The sequence below is a fragment of the Ochotona curzoniae genome, unplaced genomic scaffold, assembly GCF_017591425.1.
Source record: "Ochotona curzoniae isolate NIBS_2020 unplaced genomic scaffold, NIBS_Ocur_1.0 contig_1302, whole genome shotgun sequence".
In the NCBI taxonomy this organism is placed as follows: Eukaryota; Metazoa; Chordata; class Mammalia; order Lagomorpha; family Ochotonidae; genus Ochotona; species Ochotona curzoniae.
The window spans coordinates 8250459-8270894 of NW_024465035.1; positions in this window are offsets into that span (position 1 = coordinate 8250459).

Sequence of the window (20436 nt, forward strand, 5' to 3'; positions counted from 1 at the left end):
TGAGCACGACTCGCTCCTGTTCGTAGCCTGAAGGTCCCCCGGCGGCGGCGGACTGTCCCAAAGCCCCGCTGGAAAGCTTCTGTGTGTTGCCTTAGTGCCACGCCCTTTGCCCTGTGTGTGCCTTGCCATTCGGAAGCACAAGGGGGGAATCGCATCCGTGTCGTTCCTGGTTAAATCTGTCCCCCTTCATTAGCAGCTTAGCAGATCGTCTCGTGATGAATTCTTACACTACACCACTGGGACAGTTGCATAGAAACTCGATAGATTAATACACACTGGATTACAGGTGGCGTTTTACCTTGAACCCTTAAGTCCAAGGGTCTGAGCGGAAAAGAGAAGCATCCTCTTTCAGGGAATAACTGCCTTGTTTTATCAGTGCTACATTTCTCATTCCTATAGGCAGCCTGATTGGTTACCCTAGCATTTCATTGCTGCCGGCGGCTCTCCTCTCTCAAACATTTGACATACCGTCGAGAGTATTACCACGTGCCAACAGCCGAAGTTTTCCCCTTTCTGTATCTTTGCTGTCTAGTATGCTACTCAAAATTCATCAGTCTTCAGTCAGCTAACCTTCCTTCATTTCTCCCAGCTGGCAGTGCCTTCTTTCCTCCTGCTGTTGCATTTCTTGTAATTTATCATTCTCTTTCCTATTAACCACTAGCTTTTTGTTCTCCCCCCATTCTTTTTCTATTTGCGTATATCTCTTCATCTAGATCATCTATAGTGGCAGAGCTACTTATTTAAATTTGTTCACAAGATCTATGGAATACATACACCTTATCTGTCTGATCACTCCGCACTTAATTCCCTCCCCCTGAGCTGAAGCCCACGCACTCCCCAAGTAAGCTCCTCACAGTCCGTATCTGATGCAGGAGCCAAGGAGCCGTGCATCCTCCGTCTCCACACCTTGTACACCCAGCAGGATTCCCCGAGGCACCCTATTGAGTGGCATCTGTCCATTGGACTGTTTTTTCCCCCTCATGGGCCACAAGCAGGTGAGCCTTAGATTGGGAAGTGGCGGGTTGCCAAGGACTGGAAACTCCACCTGGTGCCCATATAGGGATCTTTCTCTTGCTCTGGTATCATTAACAGGTGGCAACGGAGGGACATTTTCTTTGGCTCACCGTTGAAAAATGGGCTTAAAGAACCGCAAGTTACAAACTCAGCTAACTTACGTGGTCTACTGTCTTTTGCGGCACAGCTCTCTAAGTACTATGGGATCAGAGGGACAGTCAGGACAAACGAAAGAAGTTGAGGAGTCAGAGACGAGGGAGCGATCTCTAGCACCAACATTTCCCTTTAACAGCTGGTTTTCATTAAGTTGGTCTGTCGACTACTCGGCTGCTTAAACAGAATATTACACCAGAGACAGACACAACAGGCTATAATTACAGCGGGAGGCACAGCAACCGTCCGACCGACTGTCTGACCAACACCCCTGCCGGAGTGCGGCCCCCGACAGCACATTTACAGGGTTCATATAAGGGCGGTTTGCAATGACTTGCATAGTGTAGCAGGAGAGGAGGCATCGTGCGTTCCCTGCCTGTGTCAGCTGGGCATCCCGTGCCCGTCTCCCTCGGTCCGGCAGTGCAGATAACCAGACTCAGGCCTGGACAACATCCGTGAGATAACCGGCCTTGGACCTGAATCCCTGGCAACTGGGAACCATTCGTGCTGAAGGTCCCACGGGAGGCTCGGCCTCGGAGCCTTCACAGTCTCATTCAGTTTTATAGCCAAGCCAGCAAAGCAGGAGTTACAACAATAACAAGTGTTACATTATGAGTGAGCCATGGTCATCCCGTTTTCATTTCAATTCTGCACATTTTCCAAATGGCTGCCCTGGCTAGGGTGGGGCCGAGCTGCGGGCGGGAGGCAAACACTCCACCCTCGTCTCCCCTAGAGGTGGAGGACCCTACGGTGTGGCCCACGGCTTTCTGCTTTCCCGGATTATCTGGATTGGAAGCAGAGCACTTGGACTTGAACCAGGGCTCTCATACGGAATTCCTGAGTGGCGGGAGACAGCTTACGTGCTGGGCCTCAGTACTGGCTGTGAATCCATGTTCTTTAAAATAAATGTTCATTTCAACACTAGAAATTATTCAGCTGGACCTAACGTTGATGTTATGAGGAAAAGGAAGTTCTGTTATTAAGCTGGTACAGCAATTAAAAGCTGAACTTGGAGTCTGTTTTCTTAACCTGATGAGATCTGCTGAGTAGTAGATAATAAATAAAAAGCTATTGAAGGACTTGGAAAAACAGACACAACCTTTCAACCATGGGAGTAAAGAAGGCAGAAGCTAATCCCAGGAGTACTTTTTGAATAAACTTCTTTACTTAATTGAAAATCAGAAGGAGAGAGCGTAGGAGATCTTCTATTGACTGATTTAGTTCCAAGATGCCCCTACCAGCCAGGGATGGTTAGAAGGGAGCCAGGAGCCAATTCAGTGTGTGTTTCCAGTGTGGGTGACAGAGGCCAAACGACTTCACCCATCACCCATCACTCCCACCCCCATGTGGTCCTTAGCAGGCACCTGGAGCGGGAAGTAGGGCTTGCACTCAGGTCTGTACTCTGTCATAGGGTGTGCGCATCCCCCGACGCGTCTTAACCAAATGCTTGCCCCTGTGTAAACTTGCAAATAATGCTGTTGAGTGCAGCCCTTGCTGGACTCTTGTGTCTTTAGCACATTTGAGATGCGTCTAGGCACATCTAGCTTCTGCTTTTTCAAACAAGTGATTCTAATGGTGTGGCTTGCTCTCTGCAATTTGAAGCAGATCAGAATCAAGAAAACAAATAGCTGCTTAAGTTACATAAAGCGCTCCAAGTTCTTTATATTGGAAAGGCAGTTTTATCGAGAGGAGAGACAGAGAAAGATCTTCCATCTGTTGGATCACTCCCCAAGTAGCTGCAATGGTTGGAGCTGAGCCAATACTAAGCCAGGAGCTTCTTCCGGGCGCCAAGCTTTTGGGCTTTCCTTGACTGCTTTCCCAGGCCACCGGAAGGGAGCTGGATGGGAAGTGGAGCAGCTGGGATCCTGGCGTGTGCAGGGTGAGGATTTAACCACTGAGCCATTGCACTGTGCCCTTACTGTGTATTTTGTAAGAATTTCCTATACAACCTTTTAACATTTTTTCACCAAAACCATGTCAGGTTTGTACTGTGAGTACAAACTCGATGTGAGATAAGTTTAGGTAACCTTCTCCAGGTCACAGTACTAGGAGTAGACTGTTGTTGGCTGCAGGGTCCTTGCTATTAACGATTAAACTGTTCACTGTGACCTATTTTATTATGTGCAGCCTAGTTCCTCGATAATTCGTGGTTTAATTGTATTGGCATAGTACTGTGGAGGAACGTTTTATGTCATCTAGCTGATAGGTTGTTAACAACCTGTGGGCCCAGTGTGGTAGCCTAGCTGCTAAAGTCCTCGCCTTGCACACTCTGGGATCCCGTATGGGCACCGGTTCCAATCCTGGAGCCCCGCTTCCCATCCAGCTCCCTGCTTGTGGCCTGGGATAGCAATACAGGACGGCCCAAAGCCTTGGGACCCTGCCTCTGTTCGGATACCGGGAAGAGGCTCCATGCTCCTGGCTTTGGATTGGCTCAGCTCCAGCTGTTGCGGCGGCTTGGGGAGTGAACCGTCAGATACAAGCTCTTTCTCTGTCTTTCCTCCTCTCTGTGTATCTGCCTTTCCACTTAAAAAAAAATCTTAGAAAAAAGAAGTAAATAAGAGCTCTGATTACCAAATTATGTCTTGAAGTTTTTAATCAAATATTTTAGGGACAGTATTATTTTTGAAAAACTTCAGTTTTTTTTTTCCCCTGAAGGACAACTATTAATTGGCAATTAGCTGCTTTCTTGAGTATAATGAGAAAAGCTATCATGTGGACATGAAAGCAAATTATTATAATAAAGACAAAAAGCATAATAATCTTTATGATTATATTTCTTGGAGAAGTGTGGGGAAATAATGGCTTGAATTACATTTCTATCTATTTTTTAATTGTTTTTTGACACACTTTAGTTGGCATCGGGCTCTCCCCCCATGTCTCCTCCCCTCTTTGTTCCCCGCTGCAGTCTCACAGTGTGTGTCTTTCGTGAGTGTTCCCAGGTCCGTCTGCTGCCAGCCGAGCGTCTCCCAACCACGCAGGAGACTGTCATTTGTTGTGTGTTCATTCGTGCGATTCAGGGCCCCAATGTAGGTACAGTGAGGGTTAGATCTTCGTTATTTGTGGGCAGCACCAATAAGAGTGTCTTTTATCCACTTTAGAAATAACCTCTACAGGGACCAGAGTTGTGGTGCATTGGACTAAGCTATAGTTTGTGACGTTGGCATTTTGTATTTGTGTATTGTTAGAGTCTGGTCACTCTGCTTCGCATCCGTCTCCTTGCTAATGGAAGGCAGTGAGAAGTGGCCCTGATCCTCGGCTTCCTGTCGGTCATGGGGGAGAGCACGTTAGAGTTCCTGGAAACCGGGGTTGGCCTGGCCCATGCCCGGCTGTTGTACCCAGTTAGAGAGTGACCACTAGGTCTTGCAAACCAATTTAAAAATCTTAAAAAAACCTCCTGTTGGGCCTGGCACAGTATCATTGTGGCTTAAGTCCTCACCTTGCGAGTGCCAGGATCGCCTGGGAAAGCAGTTAAGGACAGCCCAAAGCCTTGGGACCTTGCACTCATGTGGGAGACCTGGAAGAGCTGCTGGCTCCTGGCGTCAAATTAGTTTAGCTCCAGCTGTTGCGGCCGCTTGGGGAGTGAGTCATCGGATAGATCTTTCTCTCTGTCTCTCCTCCTCTCTGTATATCTGCCTTTCCAATAAAAAAAAAAAAAATCTCCTGGTGTGGTGGCATAGCAGTTTAGTCCTCCATCCTGTGGCACTGGCATCCCATATGAGTATCGGTTTGTGTCCCAGCTTCTCCACTCCCCATACAGCCCTCTGCTTATGACCTGGGAAAGCAGCAAAGGATGGTCCAAGCCCTTGGACTCCTGTATCCATGTGAGAGACCCAGAGGAAGCTCCTGGCTCCCCACTTCGGATCAGCTCTGCTTTGGCCAGTATCGACATTTGGAGAGTGACCCAGCAATGGAAGACCTTCTTTCTCTATCTCTACTTCTGTTTATGTAAAATCTGCCTTTTGAATAAAGGTGAATGAATCTTTAAAAAAATCCCAGTAGTTGTAAAACTTTCTAGGTGATAAGCGGAGTATTAAGTGAACTGCTGTGGCAGATTATTTCTCAATATTTCAAGTTATTTTTTCTAAAAAATTAGGATATACTATGGAATATAAAGTTTTTTTTGCTTTTTCAAAGGTCAAATAATTTGTAGGAGATCTTTTTGTATTTAAAACCTGTGGAAGATTAGACTATGATCCTTCCCACAGGCAGGCTTTGTTGACATTATGAAAAATCAATAACTTTCATATTTGTTATAATACACAGAAAAATATAGCTGTGGCAGATTAAATTATGAAAAAGCTTGAAATATGTTAAACATGACTAATTTTCCTTTAGACAGATCTTTCAGCTAGTTTTGGCACTTAGTTTTACAGACATTTCACTAGTTGACATGTTGATATTATAATGATAATAATGCAAATGATTCATAGCCATGGAGATGCAAATGAATTGTGCTTCGTGGAATTCAATGGATTGAGTTATAAAATAAATTTATTTTGGAGCTATTTATGAATCCATTTTGCTATTCTTGATTTTCTTGAATTCTCTGATCTGGTTATAATATGTACCTTTTTCAGACATTTGTATTATTTTTCCATATAAATTTGAGAAAGGTATAAGCAGGGTTAAAGGAAGTTAGACTTTTTGTTGTTGTTTGTAGAGCTGCAAGATTCCATACCATTTATGTCGTCTTTGTTCTTTTCTGTGTGAGGAAAAGAAGTTGTAAGGATTTTAATAAAATCGTAGGATAAATATAAGTTATCGCAGCAGCCCTTACTCCATGCTTCCCCGCTGGCAATGAGCACACCTCTCGCAAGGCACAGCCTCCATCCCCACAGTGGAGAAGGCCAAGGTCAGCCTCAGCAGAGCCTGGGCATGTCACAGCTGCTGCCTGTCAGCGCAGGATTCCTCGCAAGGTTAGTCGGGTCAACTGAGGCACCTGCTCCCAAAGCTAGTGAGTCCCCGGCCGATTCCCGCCTCCACCTTTTAGTTCAGTGAACGCTGAGTGCCTGTTCCCAGCAATACAGTCGCTACCACTATGAGTGAACAATTAAGGAGAGCTATAATGATGCATTCATCCAGTTTCCTGGATCCATCTCTGATTTTTTTTTTCCTCCTACTACTTCCCATGCCTTAGCCACACTCACCTCCTTGCTGCTGCCCGTGCATGCCAGGCCCAGTCAGGTCTTTATGCTGCCAGTCTCTTCAAATCCTGCCTCACTGTCTGGTTTTTGCTCAAGCCTCATCTTCTAAACACTACCTCTCCTGACCATCTGTTTACAACTTCCACATTGTATCTTCACGGATGACACACTGCCCAAAGTCCGTCCTTAGCCTGCCTACCCCACCACCCAGAGGCCGCCCTTAGCCTGCCTACCCCACCACCCAGAGGCCGCCCTTAGCCTGCCTACCCCACCACCCAGAGGCCGCCCTTAGCCTGCCTTTCTTGACAGAGCTGAGGATTTTTCTCATACCCTATATAATGTACTTTACTAATTATTTAATCTCATACTTTTTTCCAACTTTATCACATAAGTTTCAAAGGCAAAGGATCTTTGTGAGCCTTATAGTTAGTGGAATATGCTAGATGCCTAATAAATACTTGGAGGAATGAATGAGTGTAAAAATGAGCTAAAATAGCAACATAATACAATGATATTCTGTGGACTTTGCAATATACTGTTTCTAACAATATAGTGTGTTCATCTCTTCACATTCTTTGATATGGTTATATCTCTTGAGGTTTTTTTTTAAACATTTATTGGAAAGGCATATATATAGAGAGAGACAGAAAGAGAGACAGAAGAAGATCTTCTATCTACTGATTCATTCCCCGAGTGGCTCCAGTGGCTGGAGCTGAGCTGATCCGAAGCCAGGAGCTTCTTCTGGGTCTCCCGTGTGGGTGCAGGGTCCCAAAGCCTTGGGCCGTCCTTGACTGCTTTCCCGGGCCACAGGCAGGGAGCTGGAAGGGAAGCGGGGCTGCCGGGATTAGAACCGGCATCCATATGGGATCCCCAGAGTGCAAGGCATGGACTTTAGCGACTAGGCTACAGTGGCAGGCCCAGCCTGAATGATTTTATGATACTGTATCAGGAAAAGTTTGAGCAAAATTAGGGAGTTGCTGACCCTCTGTTCGTTTGTCGTGTGTGGTCACACACATACACATGACCTGCTACAGTAGAGAAGCTGAAGGAATCAGGCCTCACTTACTGCTGAAATGAAATCCTTGCAAGCAGAAACCGCCTGTGCTACCACTGTCTCTTCTCCCCGGTTTTTGGTATAGAGAAGCTCTCGCCAGCTGTGTCTAAGGTTATCCCAAGCATAGGCTGCTACCCACGGACCTGGCATGTGTCGGTAACTAGCTCTCTCTCACATAGGGGAGTGAGTACAGCTGTGAGAAGCTGCAGGCCCTGACTCCAAGGATGACCTTCCCTTTGGTTGATGGCCAAATGATTCCAGACCAAAATTTATTTTTTATTTTGAATATTGTTTTCAGATTTGAGGGGGAGGGGGTCGTGAGTCATAGTGGGAAGAGAGAAGCACGGATTCTCATAGTTAATGGGAAAAAATGTCAGTTTTGCTTCTAGCTCCTTTCTTGTTCCCTGGTCTAGCTTTCTCTCCCTGCTGCATTGTCCTGCCGCTGGCCATTGTGACTGTGCAACCACCTGTGGCTTTCCCATCCATCTCCCAGCATGGTCCACACAGTCCGAGGGCCAGCGGAGACATCAGGGCATCAGTCGAAGAGAACATAGGCAGTGCTGCTGCCTGTTCCTTGACATTTGTGTTGTTTTTAAATGACTTATCTAGCTAATTATCTGAGAAGACAGCACTGGGGATCTAAACTTGGTTGCCAAGTGAATGAAAGAGGGCCAACGTCTTCTGTCTTAGAAATGAACCCTTCTGAAGCACACACTTCTCCTTTCTGTAGGATGGACAATTTGGAAGAGACCGACATGAGCACCAACAAAGAACTTGGAGAGCTCAGATCGAAGTGTGGCATCAGCAACCAAAGAGTAAGAGGCGTGCCTTGCTGCTCTCCTGTTCCTTTCTTCTCTTTTCTGTGTTGTGTATTTGCCATTCTTTTATCTTCAAAACCAAGTGCTAATAATACCTGTTAACTTTTTTCAGCTCAAAAAGACTTTTGTGAAGTACTGTTTGTGATGGAAAGGCGGATTTACATAATAAAATATAATGCACACAGTTAATTTGAAATTACCTATAAAGAGGACCACTAGACTCTGTTTTCCAGGATAGAGAAATCCGCATGTATGCGTAAAAATGCCATAACATCTAGTTGTTACTCATGCTAGTACTTATCAATATCAATACTCTTTCTGAGGACTCCAGATAATTAGGAACAGATTAGGAAATACTAGCAGAAAGAGCATTTGATTTCATGCATAATCACAAGAAATATGCCAAGTAATTCATCACTAATTCTGATAGTCAAGGAATGTGCAGAAAAAGCCTTGGGTGGCGTAATTAGGATGCAGAGGGTTGAAACATTTGCAAAAATATCACAGTTGTAAGTTTTGTTCCCCATGAGAGCTGAGCAATACTTTATCAATGAATCCCAGTAGACTTTTTAGCAAATGTCAGCCTGAAATACATATTTTAAAAGATTTATTTATTTTTTTGGAAAGGCAGATTTAGAGAAAGAGAGAGAGGAAAATTTTCCATCCACTAGTTTACTCTCCAATTGCTGCAATAGCCAGAGCTGGAGTACGCTCATCCAAAGCCAGGAGCCAGGAGCTTTCTCCATGCCTCCTACATGGGTACAGTGTCCCAAGGCTTTGGGCAGTCCTCTATTGGTTTCCCAGGCCACAAGCAGGGAGCTGGGAGGGAAGTAGAGCAGCAAGGACATGAACTGGCACCCATATGGGATCCTAGCAATTGCAAGGCAAGGATTTTTGCCACTATGCTGTTGTTTCAAGCCCAACATGAAATATTCGCACTTGATGCAAGCCTCTTCACCTCAAAAGAGAAGTGGCTCGCTCTGGAAGGTTGGTTTCTTACTGAAAAACTTTCTGGAACTGTGCCATTTACACTTCTTGGGTTTCATTTCTTTCTGATGAAAACTGAGAGGAAAGGTACATGTTGCCCATTTGTCTCTTATGGGTGTTGTGGAGCCTTCACAGGAAGTCCATTTACCTACCCACAATCCTGTGCTGTGAATGACGGGCCAGTGGGCCTCCCTGGACCAGTAATGTGTTGTTGGTCTCTTCCTGCTTCAGGTGAGGGAGTTTCTTGTTATCCCCTGAACTCTTATTCAAAGTTATTTGCTACAGTTCACACAGCCTTTGATTGAGTACCGCACTCAAGAAGTTATCATAGGAAACTTTGCAAGAGAAGTCTTCTTCACAAGGCATTGTGGCTTCTACCTTCATCAGGAGTCTTCCTCACTTCACTGGTGCTGAGATTGTCTAGCTGGAGATGTAGCTGGGCTGGACGATAGGGGAGGCGCTAACCATGGGATACTTCTTTATTTCCTGAATTACCTTCCTGGTGACTTTGGAGCCGCTAGACTCTTTCCCATTAGGATAGTAAATAGGGAGAAGTTCTCTTTCCCTTTCTTAAACCTACATCAGGGAAAACAAGGACTGAGGCGTTTTGGGGTGGAAGTTGGCATTAATTTTCCCTGGTAAACAATACTTTCAGGTTAGGTTCAGTGGGCTTATTAGTAACAATTTAGTTCATGTATGGTGTCCCATGCTATGAGATGTTTTGTGTCTCTAATGTTCCTATTTATAGCTCCAAACTTTGGACTTAAACATGTTTGAAATACAAGCCATTTCTCTGTAGCATCTGCTGCAGCTCCTATTTCTTGTTTTAGTCACACTCTGTGGAAGCAGAAGGCTCTGGGTTCTGACTAATGAACAGATTGTCCTTTTAGAGGCAGTGGCCCCCAAAGCCTCCCCCTTAGTCCCCAGAGTGCAGGCCATGGCACTGATGTTGTTTCCACTTTCTCAGAAAGAAGGAGCCAAAATCTGACCCTCAGAATGTATTAAAACCCAACATGGGGAGAGAATAATGGCTCCGAGCGCAGACTAAGCTTTTCTGTGGGCACAAAAGCCAAGTTTTTGCTGCCACTCCATCTTTAGAACAAGCAGGTAAACTGGATCCTTTTGTACTGCTGTGGTTGTGTAAGTTACTCTGTTGCTGCTGAGTTCCACAGGGACCTGAGTGCACAGAGGGGTCCAAACAAACCACAACTCTGCTCTGGCTGGAGATAACAAGTAAGAATATAAATCAGCATAATGATTTGTAGGAAGATGATAGTAGGAACTTCATCTCTTTATAAAGGTGCCAGCCCTACACAGGACAGCACAGTAAGAACCAAGATGACCACTCCAGATTGGTATAGCTAGGGAAATGGGTCTTTTCCAAGGCTCACACTCAGTACCAGATGCCATTCTAGGTGTGATGCATGGGGGCAAGGTTGGGTACAGACTTAGATGTGTAGGTCAGCACAGACCCTCCACACAGGGACTTCAGAGTTTCAAATAAGAATTAGAGTTTCCGGGGAATAGAAGGGCAGGCAAACTAAAAAGGCAGTTGCATTCAACAGTGCCTTCTTGGTAAATGGATACTGCCGTGGGATGAGGCCAACTGCTGATAGTGTTATGACCACATGGCAGTTTGAACTTCCATTCTTATTCTAGAAATGCTTCATCTGTTCTTGGGCTGTGTCTTCCAGAGGAGTACCATTTCTGACACAGGGCTGAGGATGAAGGTGGGCTTGGAGGCAGAGATGGCCTGTGTGTCTTAGCTGAATTAGCCACCTTGCATTTCAGTGTGGGCAGAGGTTCAGCTTTGTTTTTTCTAACATAAACAATTAAACTTTAATAGGTAGAAATTTTTCTTATAGTTCAATTCCATGTGCATTTGCCATTTTATTTTCATCTTGGTTATTTAGAAATTTTTCAAATATCCACATGTATTTTAAAAATTATAAATGATTTTAATATTTCATTTTAATATCAAAGCAAATATTAAATTTTGCTTGAATGATACCAAATAGTAAACTTTTCATATACATTTTCATGTTTTCAAAAGCTGTGGATAATTTCCAGGGAGGGCATTTTGTGCAGTGATTAAAAAGTATAGATAATTTTTCATTGGTAAGTATCCTTTTTACTTTAAGCAAACTTGTTAATTATATTGTCTAAGTTTTCTACTTTCTTAACAATTTTTTTGTAGGAACTTCAAATCTAATATAGCAGTAACCAATAGCATGCAAAAATTCATCATAGATTTTCACATATGTATGATAGCTAATATACATTCTTTGTATGGTGTCAATATCTTTTGATTCTGTCACTTTTGCTTCTGAACATCTAAAATAATGCTTTACAACCCTTAACTTTGCATGATTTTGATGAAATGGACCTTTTAATAATGAAGGTGCTCATTTTTTGTAGCAATGCTGGATTATTTTGTCAGTTATTGATTTAGTTATTATCTGAAAAATGATGCATTTAGGATTTGTTGGCATCCAAGTTTAATAATAGGATATTGGGTATAGAAAGCATAATGTAACCACACACTGGAACACTATGAATTTATACAAAATAGTTTTATACATTGTAATGGGCACCAAGAAAAAATATAATGCAAAATAACTTGTATTATGTAATATGAATGCACAACATGTATAGCAAATATTTTGGTATTATGCCTTAGACTGTATGATGGAGAAATTGTGAATGGTCTTTAATTTTTGTTCTTTAAAATATATATCCTTGCCATGAATTGTTTATTTTTAAGAATCTGTTTTTATTAATAAATATATTAAAACTTTGTATTGGACAGAAGGTCAGTCCTTCATATTCTGCAACTTATAAACAGGAATTTCAACAATGTTGTTTATTTATTTCAAATGCAGATTTGCAGAGAGAGACAGAGAGATCTTCCACCCACTGGCTCACTTCCCAGATGGTGGCTACTGGGAATGACAATGCACATAGTAGATAAAGCCACAAACTGTGATGCTGGTATCCCATATTCTGGTTCTTGTCTGGTTCCACTTTCAGTCCATTGCTGGAGTCCAGCTCCAGCTGAGTTCGGAACTCGCGAAGGAGGCGTGGGTGAGGCGCAAAGAGGAAAGAAAGATGGACCCCTAGGATTTCATGATCATAATGGACAATGCACGAAAGCTGTCCACTTTATTTATACAAAATCAGTCAAACTCTGGCTCAGACTTTTTACGTCATGGTCAGGTGGCTGTTTCTAAGGATAATCCTGCCATTTGTTTTACCTAAAAAAAGTAGAAGTTCCTGCTACAATTCTTATCCTACAACTCAATCTTGTATCACAAAGAAAAGGGAAACCTAAAGAATGAGGAAAGAATGAAACTCTAAATATAGGTCCCTTGATTAGCATAAGGTCAATGGGGACAGCCAAGACAGTAGGAATAATAGAAGGCCCTTTTGCAAGACATTGTTATTGACATTAACCTCCAAGCTCACATTGAGTAAAAGGCCAGCCCCACACTAGCAAACAATGCCTGGATGGGTTAGCATTCTTCCGCAGGGTGGTCCAGTGTCCATGCCAAGGAAGGTGGAGCTGCATTCAGGTGGTTGTAGAGACGTCCACCGGTCCCTGCCAAACAGCGGGAAGTTCCTTGTGGCCCTGCCTGCAATGGAACAATACTCTTCAAACCTTCGTGTCCCCCACATCCACTGCACGGACCCCAACAGTCCATCTCTCTTCTAACGCTTGATTAAGCAACAAAAGATATCCCAAAGGCACATGTTTTAGCCCTTACCATCCAGATGAGATGAAATTCCTGGCTCCTGATTTGGCTTGGCACAGCTTTGTGGCCATCTGGGCAGTGGGCTGGTGGATGGGAGATCTCTCTCTGGCTTTGCCTCTTTTTTTTCTGTAGATATTTCAAATAATAATTAAATCTTTAAAAAGTTGTCTGCAATGAGCAGGGCTGGGCTGACCAGGTCCGTCTGGGTCTTTCACATGATTGGCAGGGGCCTGAGTACTTGTACCATCTCTGGCTGCTTTTCCAGACACATAAACAGGGAGCTAGATTGAGAGCAGAGTATCCAGAACTGAAGCCAGCACCGCCATAAGATGTCCTCTTTGCAAGAGACAGCCTCACCGGCTGTGCCATAATGCCAACATCCTGTGAACGTTATGAACTTTAATTTATAAAGCACAAATATGTAGAAATGATTAAATTATACTCAGTGTGTCTTGAACAAAAGTTATCGTTAACACAGAATGGAATGCAGCATAATGAATTGCAAGAAATTCTCTATGATTTTTAAATTTCAAGTGTGTGGTTTAGAAAGAATGAAAGAATTTTGGAAGTCAAAATGCAATTTATTTATTTATTTTCGAGTCCTGAATGGACAGAAAGCAGTCTTCTTGAGCTTGCCCCGCTGGCTGAGCACCCTGTAGAAAGAACATATAGCTTTATGCATATACTCCTGAGGGGTTGGCAGACGGGAGGCAGCAATAGAGCAACAATTTAAAACTGTCACTTGGTGGAGCTAGAATACTATATAATTCCAATATACTCTTTCAGCAGATTTTATTTTTGATAGTTTCATAGCAGATTTTAAGACTAATGCTCCTACTTGCCAAATATCAGAAGATGTAGTATTTGGGGAGCCTGTTTTTGTGGATTTCTTTACTGTTATGTCATGTTGTGAGTAAATACCAGACTTTTTGGCATAAAGTTCTTTTGTCTGTTGCAGTCAGTAAATAAATCTTTTATTCATGCTGAACTAAATACTATGAACCCTCTGTTCCTCCTATCCCCAGCAGGATTAGTTAAATGAATGTATTATCTACTGACTCAGTGACATTGCAGCATATTTCATGTGGCACAGGACTTTATGATCACTTCCTTTGTCATGCCAGCTGCTATAAAATCAGGAAGGGCTTTTAAGTAGCTCAAGATACCTAGAACAAAATTGACATTACCCAGTAGTTGTGGATGAATATCTTTGGAATTCTCTAGGCAGCTTGGAGATTTTAGGGCCATTCTAAACATAGTGATGAAGTTTTAGGGTAACTGTTAATTGAAGGCTATTGTTGACTTGAGCAATCACTTCCTGGAATGAACTGAACTATTCTGGAATAATCTAAGTTAGAAACTTTCTTTAATTTTTCCGGTTTTGAAAAGTTGATGAGAGATTTTTTTACATTTATGTTTATGTGATTGGTGCTTGTACTTTTGTATCTTATCAGGATTAAATTTTGTCAACCTTTCCTTTTAGGTAATGGATGTATTCCAAAAAGACTGATGTTTTAAAGATTTATTTATTACTTGAAAGGCAGATTTACAGAGAGAGAAATCTTCTATCTGGTGGTTCATTCCCAAAATGGCTGCAGTGACAGGAGCTGGGCCAGTCTGAAGCCAGGAGTACCCCATGTGGGTGTAGGGACCCAAGCAATTGAGCCATCACCCGCTGCTTTCCCAGGCCACAAGCAGGGAGCTAGATTGGTGGTGGTGGTGGGGGGGGCGGGGGGGCGCACAACCAGGAATCCAACTTGTGCCTATAGAGGATGCTGGTGCCATAGAGGGTGACTATACCCAGTATATCAAAGTACTGGCCCCCAAAAGACTAGTTCTAAAATTAGCTAAATACTTTAAATAGTGAAGACATCTGGGCTAAGACAAATTATAACAGTGTGACTGGAATAGCAAAATTAAAGTACATAAGGGGCCATTTTGTGGAAATATGAAAAAAAATAATTGAGGAGTATTGGTGATTTCTTATTTTGCCTTTGTTTCTATTACACTTATATATTTATCTTATTTTATACAGAGAAGATTGATGTTTTTAAATTTTTACTTGCTGCTCTCAGCTTTTTTTAATGGAAAATATGTATGTATGTATGTGTGTGTGTATATTTGTGGGGGGAGAAGGGAAAAAGAGAGAGAGAGAGAGATGTTCCATCTATTGGTTCTCCTAAATGCCTGTAAAGGCCAGAGTTGGTCCAGTGCCAGAGCAGGGAGCCAAGAACTGACTTGTGGTCTCACACATGGTGTAAGGAACAAACACTTGTGCCATGAACTCTGCTTCCTGGGGTCTGCATTGGCAGATGGCCGGAATCGGAAGCTTGAACAAACAAGATATGAGTCCTCTCATGTGGGCCTTGATATCTTTTTTTTTTTTTAAGATTTATTTATTTTTTATTGGAAAGTGAGATATACAGAGAGGAGGCGAGACAGAGAGGAAGATCTTCCATCCATTGGTTTACTCCCCAAGCGGCCACAACGGCCTGAGCTGAGCCAATCCCAAGCCAGGAGTTGGGAGCTTCTTGCAGGTCTGCTGCGCAGGTGCAGGATCCCAAGGCCTTGATAGCTTTCCCAGGCCACAAGCAGGGAGCTGAATGGGAAGTAGGGCCACTGGGTTTGGAACTGGTGCCCATGTGGGATCCCAGCACATGCAAGGCAAGGACTTTAGCCACTAGGTACTGCGCCTGGGGCCTTGGTGTCTTAACTGGCACAGCTTAATCACTAGACCAGATACCTGCCCCAGATTTACTCTTCTCATTTGCAGCCCCTGTGTTTCTTTTAGTGTTCAGAAGAATAAAGTTCTTAATGAAAGAATTCACAATGGAGTGTCATATCTTCCTGCTGGATTAACGAGGAATAATGACGGCATTCCCAGCATGTACTTCATCGACCAAGAAATTAGTAAATAACATTTGGCCAACTATGTCAGAATATCTTTATTTTTCGCACAAAGTCACAACATTTTTGGTAGCTGTATAAGTGGAAGGCTCCACTTGCCTCTTAGAATGACTGGAATCTTTAAAGAAAGATGTCGTTTCTTACTGTGTTAAAACTTTATCTGTGAGATTTAACCAGAAGCTACTTATTCCTTGAATCTGTAGCATTGAGCCTCTTGGGAAGCTAGTCCTTCATGCAAAGCATGTTAAGCTGACCTGACCCCCTGAAACCACAACCCTCCAAAGCAATTTGTTCACTTGGCATTTAGTAACCTCCATGTGGGTTCAGCCCTTCCTGAAGGCAGGAGAGCTCTGGATTGTTCTTGCTGCTGTGTGCCACTTCTAAACTCAACACTGCAGGTGTTCCAACAGGGTGCTCAGATCTTAACTCTCAGTGCCTGCCTTCTACCCTTGCCTTGCACAATGCTTTCCTCTTTTTTCCAGGAAAACTTGTTACATGAGTGAAAGAATCCTAATTTGCTTGATGCTCCATTCTTATCTAGTATCCTTGCTTTCTTATTGTCTTTTAAAGTAAATTTTAGGAGTAGGCGTGTGACTTAGGGGCTAAGATGTTACTTGTTATTGTTTCCATGTCAGATCGCCTGGTCTGAGTCCTGGCTCCTCTCCTGATGACGTGTGTACCCTTGGAAAGTGATGTGGTGGTTGGCTCTTTACCACCCACGCGGGAGACCTGGTTCGTGTTCCTGCTTCCTGGCTTTGGCTCCAGCTAAAGGCCATTGTAGGCTTTTGAAGAATGATCCAGAGAATGGGACCTTCTGTTGCTGTGGGTGTATGTGTACCGCCTTGCCCTAAAATAAGTAAATAAACAAAACATTTTAGAAATAAAATTTATGCATGTAATTGGCATTATGGGATAGATAATAGTAAAGATCACTATAATAAAATGAATTGGCATATGCACCATCTCACAGTTACTTCCCCCTTTTGTTCTTTGGGAAGAGTTGCTTAAATCTACTCTTTCACCAAGAATTCCATTTACAGTACAATTTCCTTCCAATATTTTTTTATTTGAATGAAAGAGAAACAGGGATTAGGCTCCCATCTGCTGGCTCACTTCACAAATGCCCACATAGCCAGGGTTGAGCCAGGCCAAACCCACGAGCTGGAAATTGAAAATAGTCTCTCATGTGAGTGGCAGGGATGTAAGGGTTGGGGCAACTACGTGCTGCCTTCCCAGTGCACAGTGGGATTGTGGTCCAGTACAGGCTTGATCCCAGGCTCTCTTCTATGGGATGCAAGCATCTCCACCTCCAGGCCAAGCCATGTGCCTCAGAAGGCTTGCTTCTTCACAGTCAGAAAAACTTGCACACTTAAGGTGACTGTCCAGTGAGAAATGTGGTAATAGGTGAATCACTCTTCTATCACACATCATGGTCAGTGTGGATGCAGTTTTTGTGCGACTTGATTTTGAAGCCCTTTATGTTTGAGGCTCTTTTATTTAAGGGGATGGAAAATAACAAAGCAAATCGGGCCAAAAAAAAAATCTATATTTGTTTATTATTAGACAAAATGGCAAATGGAAAATTTATAAAAGCTGAAAAAACCCTTAAGCATCTAAAAAACAGAGATAAGTAATAATTTCATTAATGAAATGTCAACATGTCCCGATAATACATTCCCAAAGGCAAACTTTGGACTTTGTAAATTGTAATCTCATTTCTTCTCCACTACCCATATAATTTCAATGTGGAATGCCATAGATTTGTACCTACAGTGATATAACTGTGGTTTCTATTGCAAAACAGTGGTGGATAAGTTACCAAAGAGAAGGTTAGAAATATTCTTGGACTCTGTTTCTGTAGCAAGAGAGCCACCAATAATTTTACTGTGCAGAGAGTTGACTGTGAGCAACATGTGGCTTGGACTCCATTTATCTTTCTGCCAACATCCCAAGCTCCCAGAAGGGTTCCATGCAAATTAAGGTCCCTAAAAGATAAACTCCATTAGCACTATGATCATTTTACTTTGTTAAGATCTTTCTACTAATGATGTTCCTCCTTTTGTTAAAATTGCTGTTGTCTTCAGGGCCATTAAAAAGTTGGAAGGCCACCTTTCAGCATGGCGTGGAAGGCAACCCACCACCTTTCTGCATCCACGTGGGATGGAGCTGGTAGGGGTGTGTGGGGATCCTAGGGGTGGGAGGAGCGAACCTGGGGCTTACCCCACTTCCTTGGACCTGGGCAGGGTAGGGAGAGGAGAGAGGAGAGACCTATGTTAGCATGTTGGCCTGCTATACTGGAGGACAGGGCTTGGAACGTTGGTTAACAACCCCGGCCAAGCATTGACAGCAAATATCTGGGCGAATGGAAGCTCTCTTAAGGTCGACTGTGTCAGGCAGTGGACCTTGGAAGGATGTCTTCATTCGTGGATCAGCAAGACCGACAGTATTTCAGAATTATCGAAACCTTGTTGATAACCCTTGGAGCATCTCTACATCGGGGACCCTGGGATGTCATCGGCTTGCCCATCCCCAGATAATCAGGCAGTTGGGAGTTTGGGTGCGGCTTCTCACCTCTGCCCTCTTCCCCCAGAAACACAGGAAGAAGGAAAATCAGAGACAATATTCTCACCCACTTTCTCCTAGTCCTTGACCCTCCCCACCTTAGTCAACTATGTAAACATTATCAAAAATAAAATTTATAAGAACGTATAAAAAAAGAAATTGGAGACCAAAGGCAGTAAGGATATTTGGGAAGGACCCAAGGGATTGCAAATTTTGGTAAAAATATTTTTAAAAATATTTGGGAGGAAGCCAAGGAAGCCACTACACGTGATAGTAATTTCATGTATTGTTTTCTGAGTTAACGTTTGTTGTTACCGAATGCTGGCATCACAAAATTTACAAAATTGTTATAACTTTTCCTGACTCCCTATCATTCTGTATGCCACATTATGCATTTCTATATTAGAAACCATCCCTTTAAAAAGATTTAGCTTAAAAGATATAGCTACTTTTCTGTTTCTCAATTTGTAGACTTACTCTTTCAGGAAGATTTTCAACGCTAGCAACAAGTTGAACAGTAACATTTCAATGAGTATATCCATGTTATTGTTTAAAGAAACAAAACCAAACAAAAAAGGCCTGTATCAGACAGAATATTGTGTTTTTTGGTAATTCAGGGAAATCTTCCCAACTCCCTAATAAAGTATGTTTTTTGCATGTCCTTGAACATTCAAACCTGAGCAGTAGTAGTCTACACAGATGAATTGCTAAACTTAGCTAATCACTTTACAAGTACTCCTTTAAATTTTTTTTTAAGAATAATTGAAAACAGCTTCATGAGGTATTGTCATTTTATGAATGAAGAAATGGGAGTTTAGAGTGGCAAATGTCAAAGTTAGATCCATGCAGTGTCTAAGTGGTAGGGATGGTGTCCAACCATATCATTTAAAAGTCGTGTTACAATATTGTCGTAGTTTCAAGGTCTACACTCGGCCCTTGAATATCCACAGCTTTGTAAAGAGAGTAGCTTTAATTAGAGAACAGGAAAGAGTGGAAGTTGGCACCCCGAGTCAGACTGCAGTTCCAGCATTCACTAGTTGGTTGACTTTTAGCTAGCTGCTTAACCTTCCTGTTGAGCAGGCTAACGCTCATCAGGTGTAAGGATTTAATGAGAGAATAAAGGCATTAAATTAGTGTGCACTAACATTTATACTTGCTTTTCCTGTGATGGAATGGTGGTACGTGTGATGCTCATGAATAAAAAATGTTTTTATTACTACTTTTCTGATACTTATGTTATTTTGATAAGGATCCTCTAGGTATTCTGAGGCATATGTTTATGGGAATATTAGGATGTTAATGTAAAATACATTCTAGTTTTAAAAAATGAGAACATTTGCCAGCAAGATGAAGTTTAAAAGTTTGTATCATGTTTATATTTCACTTTGATTTAAAGAATATTGCCAAGATGTGGAAAGATTTCCACTCCAGGTATTTTCCTATTGATGTTATGACTTTTCAAAGCTTAATCTACTATTTATGTTATAAAATTATTAATATCATGTAGCTCAGCAGAAACAGTAGCATACCATAATGAGAAAAGTTGCATCTCTGCTCCTGATACTCTTAATAAACACATTATTCATTTTTTTTATTCAATTTAACTGCAAGTAGCTATATTGAAAACATTGCCGCAGGGTACATTTCTATTTTAGGATGGCAGGAAAATAACTCCTGAGGAGTCTCAGAAGTGAAAACCAAAGTATAAAATATGTAATAGATGGAAAAACATAAGGAAAGAGATTCTGATGTCTGTGAATAACTACATTTCCCAAAAGAATAAACATTAATGGCTTTAATTAGATTAGAATCATTCGTAAGAGCAGACTCTTGGGTGAGATAAAAATACCTAACAGTGCATCACGACTGTTTGTGTCAGCAGTGTAGCGTGGATTAATGTAAGTGCCTGTTGAAGGTGGGCAGGACCTGAACGGAAACTAAGCCTTTAATCGCTGGCAGCGTGAAGGAAAGCTGCTTTTGTAATTAGACCAAATACTGTTTGATCTTGGTGGTTTTGCATCATGTTGAAGCTTAAGATGAAATTC